At 36.3% G+C, this 17,596-nt stretch overlaps 1 long non-coding RNA gene and 1 pseudogene across 1 annotated transcript; both read right to left on the bottom strand.

The window, feature by feature from the left end:
- Positions 1 to 1,545: 1,545 nt before the first annotated feature.
- Positions 1,546 to 2,549, bottom strand: LOC145126039 (uncharacterized). Its single transcript, XR_013716279.1, has 3 exons — positions 2,124 to 2,549; positions 1,958 to 2,022; positions 1,546 to 1,863 (listed from the first exon to the last, which is right to left on the bottom strand). It is a non-coding gene; the product is annotated as an uncharacterized LOC145126039 (long non-coding RNA).
- Positions 2,550 to 15,254: 12,705 nt separating this feature from the next.
- LOC145123624 (alkane hydroxylase MAH1 pseudogene) lies at positions 15,255 to 17,039 on the bottom strand (annotated as a pseudogene).
- Positions 17,040 to 17,596: the final 557 nt, after the last annotated feature.

The raw sequence follows: 17,596 nt of genomic DNA, 5'->3' as shown, positions 1-17,596 counted from the left end.
ATTTTGTATTAAGTTGTTGTGAACAATACAAACACTCTAGTCTCATAGTATGCATTTCCCTGATTCCGAAAATATAAACAACGTCCAAAACGGAGTTCATCTGCAAAAGATATGATCGTTTTAAGAATAAAAAAAAAACCAGTATAATACTGATTTTCTTAAAATCGCTAAAACTGTTTCTAAATGTTGAGGGACTTGCACACCTCAAACGGTTTTTCCGAAAATATTTTTGGACTCAGGCTATAGCCTAATATCTAATTTCATATTTGAAATATTTTTAGTAAAAATATTTATAAAAAGTTGAAAAATCATTCTTTTTCAAATTTATTAATCGCAAAACCTTAAACTATTGATTTCGACATGATTTCAATTATTGACAATATATTATGGAAATAATATATTGTTATCCAGCCTAGTTATGACGGATCTTAACGAAGAGATAACTCAAAGTTTCTAAAATTATGTACATCTACATACATATATGTGTGGAGAACGTATTTTTCAAAAAAAAAATATTTTGAATTTTTTTATAATTTTTATAAAGTCATATTGTATATAACAAAAAAATTAATCATGCAATCACAATGCATATATGTTATAATTAAAGTTACATAACATCACTAAATATATATAAGTTTATATACATATGTATATACGAGTATGTGATATATGTCAATTTTAAATATAAGAGACAAAGGTTTAACAAATTAACTATTTCACATTTCCTAAGGTATTAGTTTAATTTTATATATATATATATATATATATATATATATATATATATATATATATATATATATATATATATATATATTACACAAATTATATAACAAACTTATGACAAAAGAAAATAGATTTCATTTATCAAGACATGATTTGTAAAAGTCTTAAGTATACATACATGTGGATACTAATAAGAGTGTCTAATCAAATGTATATACAATTATGGGCAAAAGAAAGCAAGTTAAATATATTATTTCCCTTCACATTCCAATTTAACTAATACATACACAAGATACATAATGAAATTTATTGTATACCAATTTACACACAAAATACACACATTAATATATTATTCATAAATAACAATTACTGAACCATGCATATATAAAATTCCACACAAAGAAAATCTGTTGGTATGCCTCAAGTTGCTTACACTCTTCCTTATCCAAATCAAGACTCAAACACTATACCGTACAATTAAAATGTATACAATCTGTATAAACAAATCTACCTCTTCAAATAAATGAAACCTAAAAATGACACATGTCAGTTTTTTAGAATGTATTTTTGACACGTGGCATTTTTCTATGATTTTTATTATTTCCTTTTTTTGGTAACAAATCAAATTCAATTCAAATTTTAAAAATACAAAATCATATCCTAATAACATTATTCTATTTATTTTGCTTAACAAATTAATTTATAATTATTTACAATCAACAATATCTTGGTTTATTTATATTTATTATTTATTTATGTTTTAAAAAAATTTTAAATATACGGACCGTGGTTTCCACGGGTTAGAACCTAGTCATCTGATAAACAAAAATATATATCCTACACACTCATACCCCCACGTGCTACTCCCACAAGTTAATACTCTGACTCATTACTCATATGATCACACATGCAAGTTTGTGCTCCAACTTCTGCACACTCAAAAAGGAAACCAATTCTTGCACTCCACTATCTTCCTTTCTTCCCACGTTTTTCTCACCTGTAACAGCTCACACTCCTCCTTCCATGGAAGGCCACGAGCCAAACATCCCCTGTTCGCCATATGCTTCCAGTCAACCCCCTTACTCCTTCTGTTCAAGATGAACATACCAAACCCAATCAATCCTTTTCACCCATTGATTTCTGTAAAACAATAAACCCAAATCATCTTTCCCTTCATCAGTGTTCATCAACACACACACACAAAAATGATAAACAAATAAATCAAGAGGAGTACCTGTTAGCCACCATCGATCCATCTTTTGACCACAGCAGCCCCGATTGTGCCCCTTGTTTTTTCCACTGTCAAGAATCAATCAGCAAACACTCATCTTAACCTAAATCTATTGACTAAACCCCATGGATTTACAGTCAAAGTAAAAAGAAGAGAGATGAAAGGAAACCTGTGATTGTTGAGCAAACAGAAACCCCGCACACCCCCATCGCACCTGCCCTCTCTCATTTCGGCCTTCACCACCGAATCCCCACCTGCTTGCAATGTCCGGACCTCACACCTCGCAGCCGGAATAGACGAAGAAGAATTCGCTGCTTCTTCACGACCCCATCGACCATCGCTGCTGCGCTACCCCCATCCCGTTCTTTCATCGTCTCGTCAAGACCCGGAGACACCTCTCTCGTCGCCGATCGAACCTTCTCGCTCGCACCTAGCAGCCGACCGAGAAGCAGCGGACGTCCGCCCCTCCTCTGTCTGCTGCTGTCACAGAGCCACACTCCGCCGCTGTCTCCGCTTGTTGTCGTTGCTATCGAACCTCGACCGGCCACCACTCACTGCCACTGTGAGTATTCGATCGACCACCACCACTATGTAATTTTTACTGATTGGTTGTCCATTTGACTGCTCAACAAATACTAGTTTATAAACCAATTTTTACGAGATCGACCACCACCACTATGTAATATATGTGTCGATATATTTTGTTTATACAAACCAATTACCTTTTTATGCGAAAAACCTAGTTTATAAAAATATTATTGTTTAACAATTTACTATATTGTTACGAACAAATTAGTATAAATTTTCGTATACGTATTATGGTTATTTTATCGTGAAATAACCATTTCACACAACAAATACTACATGATACAAAGTTTTATGAATTTTATATTATAACAAGTAAGTTATGAAATTGTGTAGTATTTCAATGGTTCAAGATATTACTATACATGTATATTTATATGTTTATATGAATAAAGTTTATACATGTACATATGTTCATTAATTTGAAACATTCATTTTTAGTCTTATATGATATGCATACTACCAATTTAAAGTATTCCAAAGTTTTAAGACTTCTATACATGAATACTTTTATGCATAAGGCTTTACACACATATACAAGTTTAAAGTATTTAAAAGTTTCAAAGACTTTTATACATGAATACTTTTATGCATGGGGCTTTACACACTTATAAAAGACCATTATATTGAACTACATTTCTCTATAAAAGCGAGTAATTTATACATTTATAAATACGACAACCCTACTCGGCTTTTACGAATGCTATACTACGAAATTCATTATGCTTGGCACTTAATTTAATTAAGTTAGGGCTGAGAGTTATTCACAACTTTTCGTTAATGGTTTTTGAGTGAGACGCTACTATTCATTAGCCGAGTTTAATTACTTAGCCTGCCCCACACTGCTATAATCGTTAATCTTCGGAGCGAGGTACATATGTATAGATCTGTATGGGGTCGACAACCCCACCTGCGGTTGCTAGCTACAACCATCGACTGATCAATCGTAGCAGGTGATATGTGTCTATGATTGTTACTACGACGTCCAATGAAGCGTCGTAGGGAGGGGTACTTTTCGTCCATAGCTCGATTATAGAACTCACTAAAAACATTAACACGAATCTCTCTCTCTCTCTCTCTCTCTCTCTCTCTCTCTTACTACAACCATAGGTTTGGTTGCTTTCAAGTACATTTTTAAGTATCAAAATTACTTATACAAAGCATTCATTTGGACTTTTAAGAAGTCATTACAAATATATTTTTAAGTATGGAAATTACTTATAAAAAGCATTCATTTTGACTTTTAAGAAGTTATTACAAGTACATTTTATGTATGGAAATTACTTATGGAACACAACGTTTTGGCTTTCAAAGATTCATTACAAACACAGTTTAAGTATGGAAGTTACTTATACAAAGCATTCATTTTGACTTTCAATGAGTTATTACAAGTACATGTTAAAAGCATGAATTTACTCATATCAAAATACATTCTTTGCTTTTAAAGACTCTTTGCAAATACTATTTTCAACGATTGTTATACATACAAAGATAATACTTTTTAGACTTATTAAAAGTATTACTGCGTTAGCAGAAAACCTGTGACACTCACCAACCTTTGTGTTGACTTTCAAAACTACATGTATTCTCAGGAAAACACTAAACAAGCATTCAAGACAGATTGGATTACAGGTGACCTAGTTTACTTACTGTTGTATTAAATGCCTATTTGTTGAGGCAATTCATGTATTATTATTATTATTATTTGTAAAAAACCTTGTATTCAAATATCAAGATGGAACATGAATGCTATTTTATTTATTGTTGTACTTGTGCTATATATTCAATTTGCCTGTGATCCATGAACTTAGTCGCACAACCCGGCGTGTTCCGCCGCCTCGGCCGGGGGTGTGACATTTCATGAAAATGTTTGTAAGTGTTTTGATGTAAATGTTTGTATACTTCCTAGAAAATCCTATATTTTCTACTAAAATGAAAAGTAGTCTTCTACCAAGACTCAACTGGTTTGTATGTTTGTTTTCTTGTAAAAGTGTATGTTTTTCCAATTTTATGACTATCTTTTACTAGAAAATAGTTTGCATTTCTCAAAGTGAGATTATCACTGCATGAATGTAATGGAAAAATGAAAGTGTACAGTAGTGTTGTATAAAATAACTATTATACCACTAACTACCTTAAAACCAAATTGTTAACTAAGGTTAAAATGTGATGTGGTTATAACCATGCTGATTGACTAGTATTTAACACGACTACCTGTTCGCGTCGAAACAAATGTGACATTTGTCACCCCTTGGCTTGTCTGTCGGACTGTAGCTAACAGTTAGGATGTGGGATTGTCAGTCCCATATAGATCTATACACACAATGCCCGTTCTCCCTCCAGGAAACTCTGGTTACAAAACGCTAGTTCTTTTAGATCATAACAAGTATATTGCTATGCCGTGAAGTAGTAGTTTCACATTATTGTTATCTAGTTCTTGTTATAGAATATATATGTTTTTCTCTGTTCCTGTTATAGTATGTATGTTCCTTTCTGTTCAAGTTATAGTATGTATGTTCCTTTCTGTTCTAGTTATAGTATGTATAAACTGACTCATGTATGAACTGACTCATGTATGAACTGACTCATGTAAGAACTGATTCATGTAAGTACTGATTCATGTAAGTTTCACTATTCTAGAAGTAGTAAGTAGTAATCCTCTAAACTATACCTATTATAGTTTACTAGTATGATTGTTTGACTATTACTGATTTGCAGAAAAGACTCAATTACTCACATAAGTAATTAAGTTAAGTATAATCCTTAAAAATGGGTTTAATATTCATATATGTACTTAATAAGTATAACTATGATTTAACCGACATTCGGACTAGTAATCCTACCCCGAGCCCACAACCAAACAAGGAACAGGAGTCAAGGTATCTAGCAATAGTCCTAAGTCTGTTAAATCATACTTATACGTAAACAGATAGACGGATATGATTTGATATAAAAGAAGTTTATAAAAGCTTTAAAAGAGTTTTAACAAGTTTTGAGTATAAGAAATCCTTTTGGATGTTGTTTCACATGTAAATGGTTAACACAATTTCATTGTGCTCTACTTGTATTCCCCCCCCCCCCTAAAAAGCATTTGAAAGCGTTTAAAAGTGTAGTTGTAGGGGTATGAACTCACCTGTAGTGAGTGATTCGAAATAAAGATCGATCTAGGATGGTAAGTATGCCAAGTGAAGTCTTGAGCACAAACGGATCCTATTAAGCATAAAATAACACATATATGTATACAATTAGTGTATATAACAACTAACATGTAAGGGAAATAACAGTAGTAACTAGGAAAATCTTTTAATGAAGTGTTAGAATCACAAATGATTGGATGAAAGGTTTTCACGGCCAAACTCTAGGAGTTCACGGCCTTGGGAGGGTTCACGACCTAAGAAAACATGATGTGTTCATGGCCCAAGCTTGATCTTATGAAGGGATTACGGCCAAAGATGGAGGGTTCACGGCCCAAGTTTGCATCTAAGAAGGGTTCACGACCCTATGAAGGGTTCACGGCCATGAACTCTTGAAGAATCTTGCAAAGAGGTGTTGTAATCAAGGGTGGTATCAAGTGTTTCTAAGGGACAACAAGAAGATGGATGAGATACTTACGTTTTGGAAGCCTTTAGAAGTGTTCACGGTTGAAGATAGTTGAGAGAGAAGTGATGTTCACGACTAGAGTTTGAAGAAGTGAAGAAAAATGAGCCACCTTTATATATATAAGAGTTGTTAACAGCCAAGGATGGGTTCACGAACGTGAACCTAGATGTGGTCGTGAACTCCTTTTGATGGTGTTTCCGGCTCGATTGCAACTCAATGGTCTCAAGCTAACACTTCCTAACACCCAATCCTTGAGTGTATTAGGCTTAGAAAGTCTCAAACAGACCCTTAACAAGGCTAAAAGGTAACAGAAACAAGTCTGACTTTTGATTGAATTGATTGACTTTACAAGATAGAAATTTCGGGTTGTCACAAAGAAAGCTCAGGAGGAAGCTTCAGAGAAAAATGACCGAAAGGAAGAACGTTTGGGCAAAACGTTAGTGTTCAATACAAACGGTCAATGACTATAGGTATTCCAAGATAGGATTTGGGTACCTAAGACGGGAGGAGTAAGAGATCTTCTGATGGAAGAAGCTCACAAGACCATGTACTCGATTCATCCCGGCAGCATGGAAATGTATAGGTATCTGAAACCCTACTACTGGTGGCCGACGATGAAGCTCGATGTTGCAACGTATGTGGCCGAGTGTGTGACATGTGCAAGGGTTAAGGCACAACATCAGAAACCGTATGGGAGTTTAGAACCTTTACCTATACCAATGGGTAAATGGGAATATATCACCATGGATTTTGTGACTAAACTACCGAGAACAAAGAGCGGTCACGACATGATTTGGGTGGTCGTCGATCGATTACTAAAAGCGCTCATTTCATAGCAGCCAATGAAAAATGGTCTATGGATAAACTTGCAAATGCCTACGTGAAGGAGATAGTGAGACTTCACGGTGTTCCTTTAACGATTGTATCATATCGTGATAGTCGTTTCACGTCGAGGTTATAGAAAAGTCTACAAGAGGAATTGGGTACGAAATTGTGTCTAAGTACAGCTTACCATCCGCAAACCGATGGCCAGAGCGAACGAACGATTCAAAAATTGGAGGATATGCTACGAGCATGTACCCTGGAATTCCAAGGTAACTAGGATGAACATTTACCTCTAGTAGAATTTTCCTACAATAATATTTTTCACTCGAGCATCAAGATGGCACCTTATCAAGCTTTGTAGGGACAAAAGTGTCGAACGCCGTCATGTTGGCTTAAAGCTGGGGAAAAGCATTTTATGGGACCCGAGATAGTTCATCAAACTGCTGAAAAGCTAAAAGTGATTAGGGAAAGGATGTTAGCAGCTCAACATTGTCAAAAGAGCTATGCTGACAAGAAAGACAACCGATAACATTCGAAGTTGGAGATTAGGTTTTACTTAAAGTCTCGCTGTGGAAGGGACTTATAAGATTTGGTAAGAGGGGAAAGTTGAGTCCAAGGTTTATTGGACCGTTTAAAGTTCTTCAGAGGATTGGGAACCAAGATTACAAGCTAGAATTACCAGAAGAACTACATGGTATTCATAACACTTTCCATGTGTGTTATTTGATGAAGTTCAAGGGAGATGTTCCCGACATAATTCCAATTTCTGAATTAAGGTTGGATGAAAGCAAGAGGTTAATCGAAGAACCAGAAGTAATCGTTGACCGTAAGACAAAGAAGTTGCGACGCAAGATGGTCGATTTAGTGCTTGTGCGATGGAAACATACGAATGGGCCAAATCTCACCTGGGAAACGGAGAGTGACATGATGAGTCGCTATCCGCATTTACTTGATGATGTATGATTCCGGGGACGGAATCATCCTAAGGGGGAGAGAATTGTAACGCCCGTGTTTCTAGGCTAGGCACTAATGATGATGTATTAGTCTAGGCCAACCTTTGTAAGTTGTTTTGAAATAATAATATGTATTATTGATTATTATGTGTTTTATGCTTAATTATTATAATTTAATGAATTAAGGATAAAAATAAGTATCAAAAATAAGTGTTAGACAAACCTGATATCTATGAAGAAATTTGTAGTGGTTGAAATAAGGATTCCGGAGATATAAAGAATACTGAAATCCGAGTTATAACGAAGAAGTTATGACATGTCGAAGTTTCGCGATAGAACCGGCATGACGCCGTGTGACATAAAAAGTGAATTTACGATAAAGTGCTTTTTAGCCTTAGCAATCTAAACGAAAGTCGTAGTGTTCGTTAAACCGAGAGCGTGCATAAAAAGAATGCCCAAATCTGACTTCGTATGAGGAAGTTATGATTTTTCTAAGTTTCAGTTTAGCAGTAGACAGTTAAAAACTCGAATTTTAGATTGAGTGATTTTTAGCAGACACAACCTAAATGAGAATCGAATGTCTTGTCAATAGTAGTACAACGGTAAAAAGACAGACAAAAACGAACGTCGGATGAAGAAGTTATGAATTTTTAACGGATTTTCCTGTCCCGGTCTGTTAAAAATAATAATATTAAAAATAAATTCAAAATTAGGCAACGGAGTCTAAATGAAAGTTGTAGAGTATAATCTTGCCTACGTGTGCATATAAAGAACGTCGAAAACAGAGCTCGTATGCGAAAGTTATGAATTTTTGAAGTTTGGGGCACAAAATAAGAGAAGCTTCGCATACTAGGCTCGGACTCGGCCACGTACAAGCTTCGCAGGCGAGACGCGTGTCTGGTCCGTGGTATGACCGAAGCGAGTCACGTCGCCCTTCCCTTGCGAGCTGCCCCGTGTCCAAGCAGGTGAGTCATCCGAAGCGCAGGTCCAATCCGAAGCAAACGCATACCCCTCCCCCTCGCTCTCGCTGAGCCGCATGTCCCTTCCCCCGTTGGTCCGAAGCCTCGCCTATATAAAAGGACGTGCGAACCCTCCTGGTTTAGTTTGGATATTTCACACTTTTTACCCCTAAATCCATTTTTAAGCTATTCCAACATCCCCCGAAGCCCTGGGATTACCTAACACCCGAAGAACGTCCCGAAGTGTCCGAAGACCCCGAGAAATTTATCTTTTTGGTTTGAAGATCAACCTTCGCAAGGCCCGATTTTCATTAAAGCTCCCGGTTTCATCGGAAACATTCGTTTTAAGAAACGAAGTGCTGCCCGATTATCGTTAAATCAAGTGAGTGTGTAGTCATTTTCATCTTACACATAGATATGAAATATTTTCTGTAAAATACGTGCTATGTGTAATTATATTGTTTGTTTATTTGAGATGGGTGTTGAATAGATGTTTTATACAAGTTTTAAACTGTATATGTATTTTTATCTACAAATATGTTGGGTAAAACATGGGTAGATGAAATAGTTGATGTGTGTTAAATGATGAGAGGCCTCGATGTTGTTGTTGTTGTTGTTGTTGTCATCTAGCGGAGTATAGATGACGATCAGGGACCTTTCTAGACAGTCCAGTGGAACGCTAGCAGGCTCACAACCTGTAGGTGTTGGTGAACTATATGTTCGCTGGTGTACTCCGTCCCCCTCATGGTTGCCTTAAGGACATGTATGGCTGAGGAATCCCCTTTGCATTAGTGTCCATCCTGATGATGATCCTTAGGCTAGGTCCCTTGTGATAGGTGTTTAGGGACGTAAAGTGAGGATAACAGGAACGAGTAATCAGGGTTTTTGTTGGTTGATGAAATTAATAAATTTATTATTTGTGGGTTGAAAACCCTATATGCTCACCAGGCTCCCAAGGCTGACCCACTTAGCTTTTTTTATTACAGGTAGTGGACCCAGAGCATAGTTTTGATGATGAAGAGGGATTTTTGGATTATAGGCCAGTAGTTGTAAATAACTGTTGTAAGGCTTATGATGTAGTGTTTATGCTTTTGGTCTGTATCGGAACATGACATCCCGATGTTTTGTTATATAATGAAAATACATTTCTTTAAGAAATGCTTTGATAAATTTTTATTATATTTTGTTTTGGGAACAAATTCCGCAACACCTTTTGGAAGATTACTCTGATTTTATTTTAAAAGCATAAACTAAATTGGTCTTTTCTAGCCGAGAAATTTGGGGATGTCACAGTTTTTCATCAAGAATATTTGCGTAAACCTACTCTACGTGACACAGAGAGATTATATTTGGCTCATGAAGAGAGGCATGGATTTCCAAGAATGCTTGGCAGTCTAGATTGTACGCATGTGGCTTGGGAAAATGTCCAAATACATAGCGTGGTCAATTCACTCGAGGAGATATAGGTGAACCAAGTATAATCCTAAAAGCTGTCCCATCTCAGGATTTGTGGATATAGGCATTCATTTTCTAGAGTCGCGGGGTCTAACAACGACATTACCGTTCTTGGCCAGTCTCCACTTTGCAACGATCTTTGGACCGACAAAGCACCTGATATGATGTTCACGGTGAACGGACATTCGTACAAATACGGTTAATACCTTTGTGATGGGATATACTCAGATTATTCTACACTTATGAAGACATATTCGCTTCCTCGAAGTGAAAAGGCAAAGTTGTTCACAAAGAGACATAAATCAGCGATGAAGGATATCGAGAGGGCATTTGGAGTCCTCAAGCAGACGTGACATGTAGTGAAATACGTTACACGACTTTGGAATAAGGAAATAATTAAAAAAATGGTCCTAAAATGTATTATAATGCATAATATGATCATTGAAGATCAAGGTCGAGCGATTTGCACGTATGATCCGGACAACGTCGTCATCCCTCTTGAAGACTTCATACCCGGAACGAATGAATTTTTATCACGAGTTGTTGAAATTCATAACAGCGAAACGTGTTTCAATCTTCGAGAAGATGTCGCAGATCAATTATACCAAGTCAACATGAACAAATGTTAGTTTTTTTTTCATAGGTTATTTAAGTTAATGTAATGTTTTTTATCCTAGATTAATTAAGTAATGTAATTTGAAGTTGTATTTTTATTTTTATATTTAATGTAAAACTAGTTAAAAAAATTCAATTTTTTTTTTATTTTCAAAAGATGTAATCTTATTATACTTTTGAATTAAAAATAATAAAAAAAATGATGTGCAATTGAATGGTTAGTGGTGGGTATCTCATAGGTTTAATGGTGGTGACGTGACACTCACCGCTATAGTGGTTACTATAGTGGTTAATTGTTGGTATAACAGATGAACTTCTCTAAACCTAGGGGAACAAGTTTGAATTCACAATTTCTTCATATAAAACCTTTGGAGTGGGTCTTCAAAATTTCTAATTTCACTGCTACATTCAATCACTATATCATATATCAATGGATTGTGCATGCCTATTTCGATAATTCTAAGAATCACACCAGCCTTTCCTTTTTTTTTTTCCAAAAATATTGGCAAGTATACACCATCTAAACCAATCAAATCAAACCATGTATCTGATCATGACATCATAAAAACACAATCCCAACTTAATATGATTGGTCTCCTGTCGGCATTGCTGTCATTGGAATTGGCCACTGTTATCGACATCAATTTCTCCGACACCACCACAGCCGCTGCAAGTACCACCATCCTTACGATTTGGAGTTTGATCCCTTCTTTGTCTGTTTGCGAAATCAATTTGGAACCGTAAACTTCCGACGTCCATTGTTATGGCTGTCCAAAAGGTTTATACAGACTCATCAAATTTGCTGTTTTTTTTCATTTGAAAGGGAAGAAAGGATTCTGCACAACCAAATGTGATTTAGGATTTGATTCGGATGTCATGGATTATGATATGAGGAAGTGGAGATAGTGTCATATTAAAGGAGGCAGAACATCTGTGAATTTGATGACAAGGCAAGGGGTACCCCATTTTTTCTAAAATGACATTTAAATCCAAAAAATTGATTTTATGCCCATATAAAATAATTTAAGGGATCGTTTACATTACCCTATATTCATTTCACGTGTATCCATGCTACAAATATGATCACTCATAATTTAGTTATTAACCATCAAATTATTTTTTTAATCATACATGCTTGTACATATACACTATATCTACATCCCACATCAATTTTGCCAAAAAAAAAAAGTAAAATAATTCAAGAAAGTTACTTCCCTTAATTTGTTTTGTAATTCAATCTTCAAGCCCTGATCTGCCTAATTATTAGGGCTGAGCCTGACCTTCAAACCATGTTTCATCTGGAGTATAATGGAATCGCTTGGACAAACCTTATGACCTTCGACCACCTCGACATGGTAATAACAAATGATTGCTATCGCCACCATTTTCATCTGAATAAAACCCATTTCCTTACCCAAGCATGTTCGTGGCCTCGCATGAAACGCTGTAAACTTATAAGATGGTACATATTTTATCCCTCCTTTTCCTCCGGAAAACCGAAGCGAACCACGTCGCCCTTCCCTTGCGAGCTGCCCCGTGTCCGAGCAAGTGAGTCATCCGAAGCGCAGGTCCAATCCTAACCCAACGCGTGCCCCTCCCCCTCGCCCTCGTTGAGCTGCGTGTCCCTTCCCCCTTCGGTCCGAAGCCTCGCCTATATAAAGGGAGGTCCGAGACCTCCCGGTTTAGTTTGGAAATTTCACACTTTTTACCCCTAAATACATTTTTAAGCTATTCCAACATCCCCGGAAGCCCCGATGTTGTTGTTGTTGTTGTTGTCATCTAGCGGAGTATAGATGACGAGCACGGAGCTTTCTAGACAGTCCAGTGGAACGCCAGCAGGCTCGCAACCTGTAGGTGTTGGTGAACTATATGTTCGCTGGTGTACTCCATCCCCCTCATGGTTTCCTTAAGAACATGTATGGATGATGAATCCCCTTAGCAGTTGTGTCCATCCCGATGATGATCCTTAGGCTAGGTCCCTTGTGATAGGTGTTTAGGGACGTAACGTGAGGATAACGGGAACGGGTAATCATGGTTATTGTTGGTTGATGAAATTAATAAATTTATTATTTGTGGGTTGAAAACCCTATATGCTCACCAGGCTCCCAAGCCTGACCCACTCAGCTTTTTATATTACAGGTAGTGGACCTAGAGCATAGTTTGGATGATGAAGAGGGATTTTTGGGTTATAGGCCAATAGTTGTAAATAACTGTTGTAAGGCTTAGGATGTACTGTTTATGCTTTTGGTCTGTATCGGAACTTGACATCCCGAGGTTTTGTTATATAATGAAAATACATTTCTTTAAGAAATGCTTTGATAAATTTTTATTATATTTTGTTTTGGGAAGAAATTCCGCAACACCTTTTGGAAGATTACTCTGATTTTATTTTAAAAGCATAAACTAAATTGGTCTTTTCTGGCCGAGAAATTTGGGGATGTCACAGCTTTTCATCAAGAATATTTGCGTAAACCTACTCTGCGTGATACCGAGAGATTATATTTGGCTCATGAAGAGAGGCATGGATTTCCGAGAATGCTTGGCAGTCTAGATTGTACGCGTGTGGCTTGGGAAAATATCCAAATGTATGGCGTGGTCAATTCACTCGAGGAGATATAGGTGAACCACGTATAATCCTAAAAGCTGTCCCATCTCAGGATTTGTGGATATAGGCATTTGTTTTCTAGAGTCGCGGGGTCTAACAACGACATTACCGTTCTTGGCCAATCTCCACTTTTCAACGATTTTTGGACCGACAAAGCACCTGATATGACGTTCACGGTGAACGGACATTCGTATAAATACGGTTAATACCTTTGTGATGGGATATACTCGGATTATTCTACACTTATGAAGACATATTCAGTTCCTCGAAGTGAAAAGACAAAGTTGTTCACAAAGAGACAAGAATCAGTGAGGAAGGATATCGAGAGGGCATTTGGAGTCCTCAAGCAGACGTGACATGTAGTGAAATGCGTTACACGACTTTGGGATAAGGAAAGAATTAAAAAATGGTCCTAGCATGTATTATAATGCATAATATGATCATTGAAGATCAAGGTCGAGCGATTTGCACGTATGATCCGGACGACGTTGTCATCCCGCTTGAAGACTTCATACCCGGAACGAATGAATTTTTATAACGAGTTGTTGATATTCATAACAGCGAAACGTGTTTCAATCTTCGAGAAGATGTCGCAGATCAATTATACCAAGTCAACATGAACGAATGTTATTTTATTTTAGGTTATTTAAGTTAATGTAATGTTTTTTTATTCTAGGTTAATTAACTAATGTAATTTGAAGTTGTATTTTTATTTTCATAATTAATGAAAAACTAGTTAAAAAAATTCAATTTTATTTTAATTTTCAAAAGATGTAATCTTATTATACTTTTGAATTAAAAATAATAAAAAAATGATGTGGAATTGAATGGTTAGTGGTGAGTATCTCATAGGTTTAATGGTGGTGAAGTGACACTAACCGCTATAGTGGTTATTATAGTGGTTAATTATAGGTATAACGGATGAACTTCTCTAAACCTAGGGGAACAAGTTTGAATTCACAATTTCTTCTTATAAAACCTTTGGAGTGGGTCTTCAAAATTTCTAATTTCACTACGTTCATTCACTATATCATATATCAATGGATTGTGCATGCCCATTTCGATAATTCTAAGCATCTCACCAGCCTTTCCTTTTTTTTTCCAAAATTTTTTGGCAAGTATGCACCATCTAAACCAATCAAATCAAACCCTGTATCTGATCATGACATCATAAAAACACAATCCCAACTTAATATGATTGTTCTCCTATCGGCATTGCTGTCATTGGAATTGACAACTGTTGTCGACATCAATTTCTCCGACACTACCACAGCCGCTGCAAGTACCACCATCCTTACGATTTGGAGTTTGATCCTTTCTTTGTCTGTTTGCAAAATCAATTTGGAACCCTACACTTCCGACGTCCATTGTAATGGCTGTCCAAAAGGTTTATACAGACTTATCAAATCTGCTGTTTTTTTGTCATTTGAAAGGGAAGAAAGGATTCTGCACAACCAAATGTGATTTAGGATTTGATTCGGATGTCATGGATTATGATATGAGGAAGTGGAGATAGTGTCATATAAAAGGAGGCAGAACATCTGTGAATTTGATGACAAGGCAAGGGGTACCCCGTTTTTTCTAAAATGACATTTAAATCCAAAAAATTGATTTTATGCCCATATAAAATAACTTAAGGGATCATTTACATTACCCTATATTCATTTCACATGTATCCAAGCTACAAATATGATCACTCATAATTTAGTTATTAACCATCAAATTATTTTTTTAAACATACATGCTTGTACATATACACTATATCTACATCCCACATCACTTTTGCCAAAAAAAAAAAAAGTAAAATAATTCATGAAAGTTACTTCCCTTAATTTGTTTTGTAATTCAATCTTCAAGCCCTGATCTGCCTAATTATTAGGGCTGAGCCTGACCTTCAAACCATGTTTCATCTGGAGTATAATGGAATCGCTTGGACAAACCTTATGACCTTCGACCACCTCGACATGGTAATTATAAATGATTGCTATCGCCACCATTTTCATCTGAATAAAACCCATTTCCTTACCCAAGCATGTCCGTGGCCCCGCATGAAACGCTGTAAACTTATAAGATGGTACGTATTTTATCCCTCCTTTTCCTCCTGAAAACCATCTCTCCGGCTTAAATTCCATGCAGTCCTTCCCCCATAGCCATTCCATTCTTCCCATGGAGTAGAACGACAGAATAATCTTGCTGTTCTCATTCACTGCATGTCCGCTTGGAAGGACGTCTGCCTCATATGGCGACTTGTGCTCCAAAGCAACAGGGGGATACAGCCGTAATGCTTCACATAAACCTCCGTGAAGATAAACAAGACTCTTCAACTCTTTTACACCCAAACAATATTTCCAATCTGAACTACCAACTTGGTTCTCAATCTCCGTTCGGATCTTGCTCTCTATGCTAGGATTTTGGGCAAGGAGATAGAAAAACCATGAAAGAACTGTGCTTGTGGTGTCTCTCCCTGCAATCATCAGATTCAGTATCGTATCTTTTAAAAACCTTCTCGAGTCCCCTGAAATCCCAGTTTGTCCTTGGAAACTTGTCATCAAAGATTTTAACAACCCGGTCGTCTCCTCCTTCTCTACTCTTCCATCATTACCAAACTCTTCTTCTTTCCGTGACAAGCATTTATAAATAAATTCATCAAAAACCTTACAAGCTTCGGTCAACTTCTTCTCCTTGCCCATCCCGAATCTCTGTTGCAACTTCCAAACTCTTTCCGGCAACACATGCCTCCACAGAAGAGCTTCTTCGGCATCAGTGAAGGCCTTCTCGCACGCATTATATGGTAAATGGACGGACAGGGTTTCAGGATCATAATCTAAAAGTAATGCACAGATAGCGTCAAAAGTAAACCTCTGAAATATTTCCTGCAAATCAATGGCTTGCTGATTATGGGAGACCAAATCCAGGAGAGGGAGAAGCCCTTTCTCGATCTTGTTCCTGATATTTTTTTCCAGGTGAGAGTTGAAGTCTGGGTGTTTGAGTAGAGACATGGTTGTTTTCCTTTGGATTTCCCATACCTCGTGATCTGAGTTAAAGATCCCATCTCCAAGGATATCAAAAATCTTATGGAATTCTGGCCCCTTAGGATAGTTTGGGAAGTTCTTGCTCAACATGTAGTGAATATTGGTGGGGTCCGAGGTGACAAGCATATCCATATTGCCAAACCGAAGACCTTCAAACATGAAAGTACCATGGTTCTGTTTGAGAAGATCAGTGGCGAAATCATGGACTCGATAAGCATTCAGAATGAGATGGGGGGTCATCCCAAAAACGGGCCAATTTGTAGCAGGATGGGACCTTCTCCTGTAAAGGAATACGAATACGGAAATAGAAACAAACAACAAAACTGAGAGGAGAAGCATACCGAGGCTATAGAGCAAAGCCAGTGGATTCTGTTTAATGTTTGATATCTAGCTCGCTTATAAAGGCAAGGAGATATGACAGGTTCCTGAGATTCTCAATTATGTTCAAGTACTATATGAATTTTCATTTGAACCGCTTTTATTTATATAAAGGTTAGATTATATACCTTTAACATTTAGCATTTTAATTTATTCATTTACTATTTAACATTTAACATTTTTATTTTATTCATTTACTATTTATTTAATTTCTTTAAACTATTTTCATTCTCTTAAGTTTCTATTGACTTATGCATAAAGTTGGTATTATTTGTTCGTAAATTAGACAACAGTATAATTATATTTAATTTTTGTTAACATTCGTCATTATCTTGTATTATATAAGATCAAAAAATATATATAAAAAAAATTTAGTGCAACCAAGAGTGTATGTAAGGTGTGTGTTTTACTTTTTGAGTGAGAAAACATTTTATTCTTTTTTCTTATATTGTGTCCCTTTAAGATAAATAGATATTGAGTGAATGGAATTTTTATTATTTCTTCTTATATTCATCAACTTTTAATCAGTCCCTGTAAATTTAATCAGTCTCTTTTCATTACTAAATTAAATCCAAATTAATTCTTGATCAATACCAATTAACTAATATGATTCCTCAATTAATATATTATACTTA

The sequence above is a fragment of the Lactuca virosa genome, chromosome 7 (assembly GCF_052849685.1).
Source record: "Lactuca virosa cultivar CGN04683 chromosome 7, Lactuca_virosa_CGN04683_v6, whole genome shotgun sequence".
Lineage (NCBI taxonomy): Eukaryota > Viridiplantae > Streptophyta > Magnoliopsida > Asterales > Asteraceae > Lactuca > Lactuca virosa.
The sequence above is the reverse complement of the archived record's forward strand: the minus strand, read 5'-3'. Positions and strand labels throughout refer to the sequence as shown.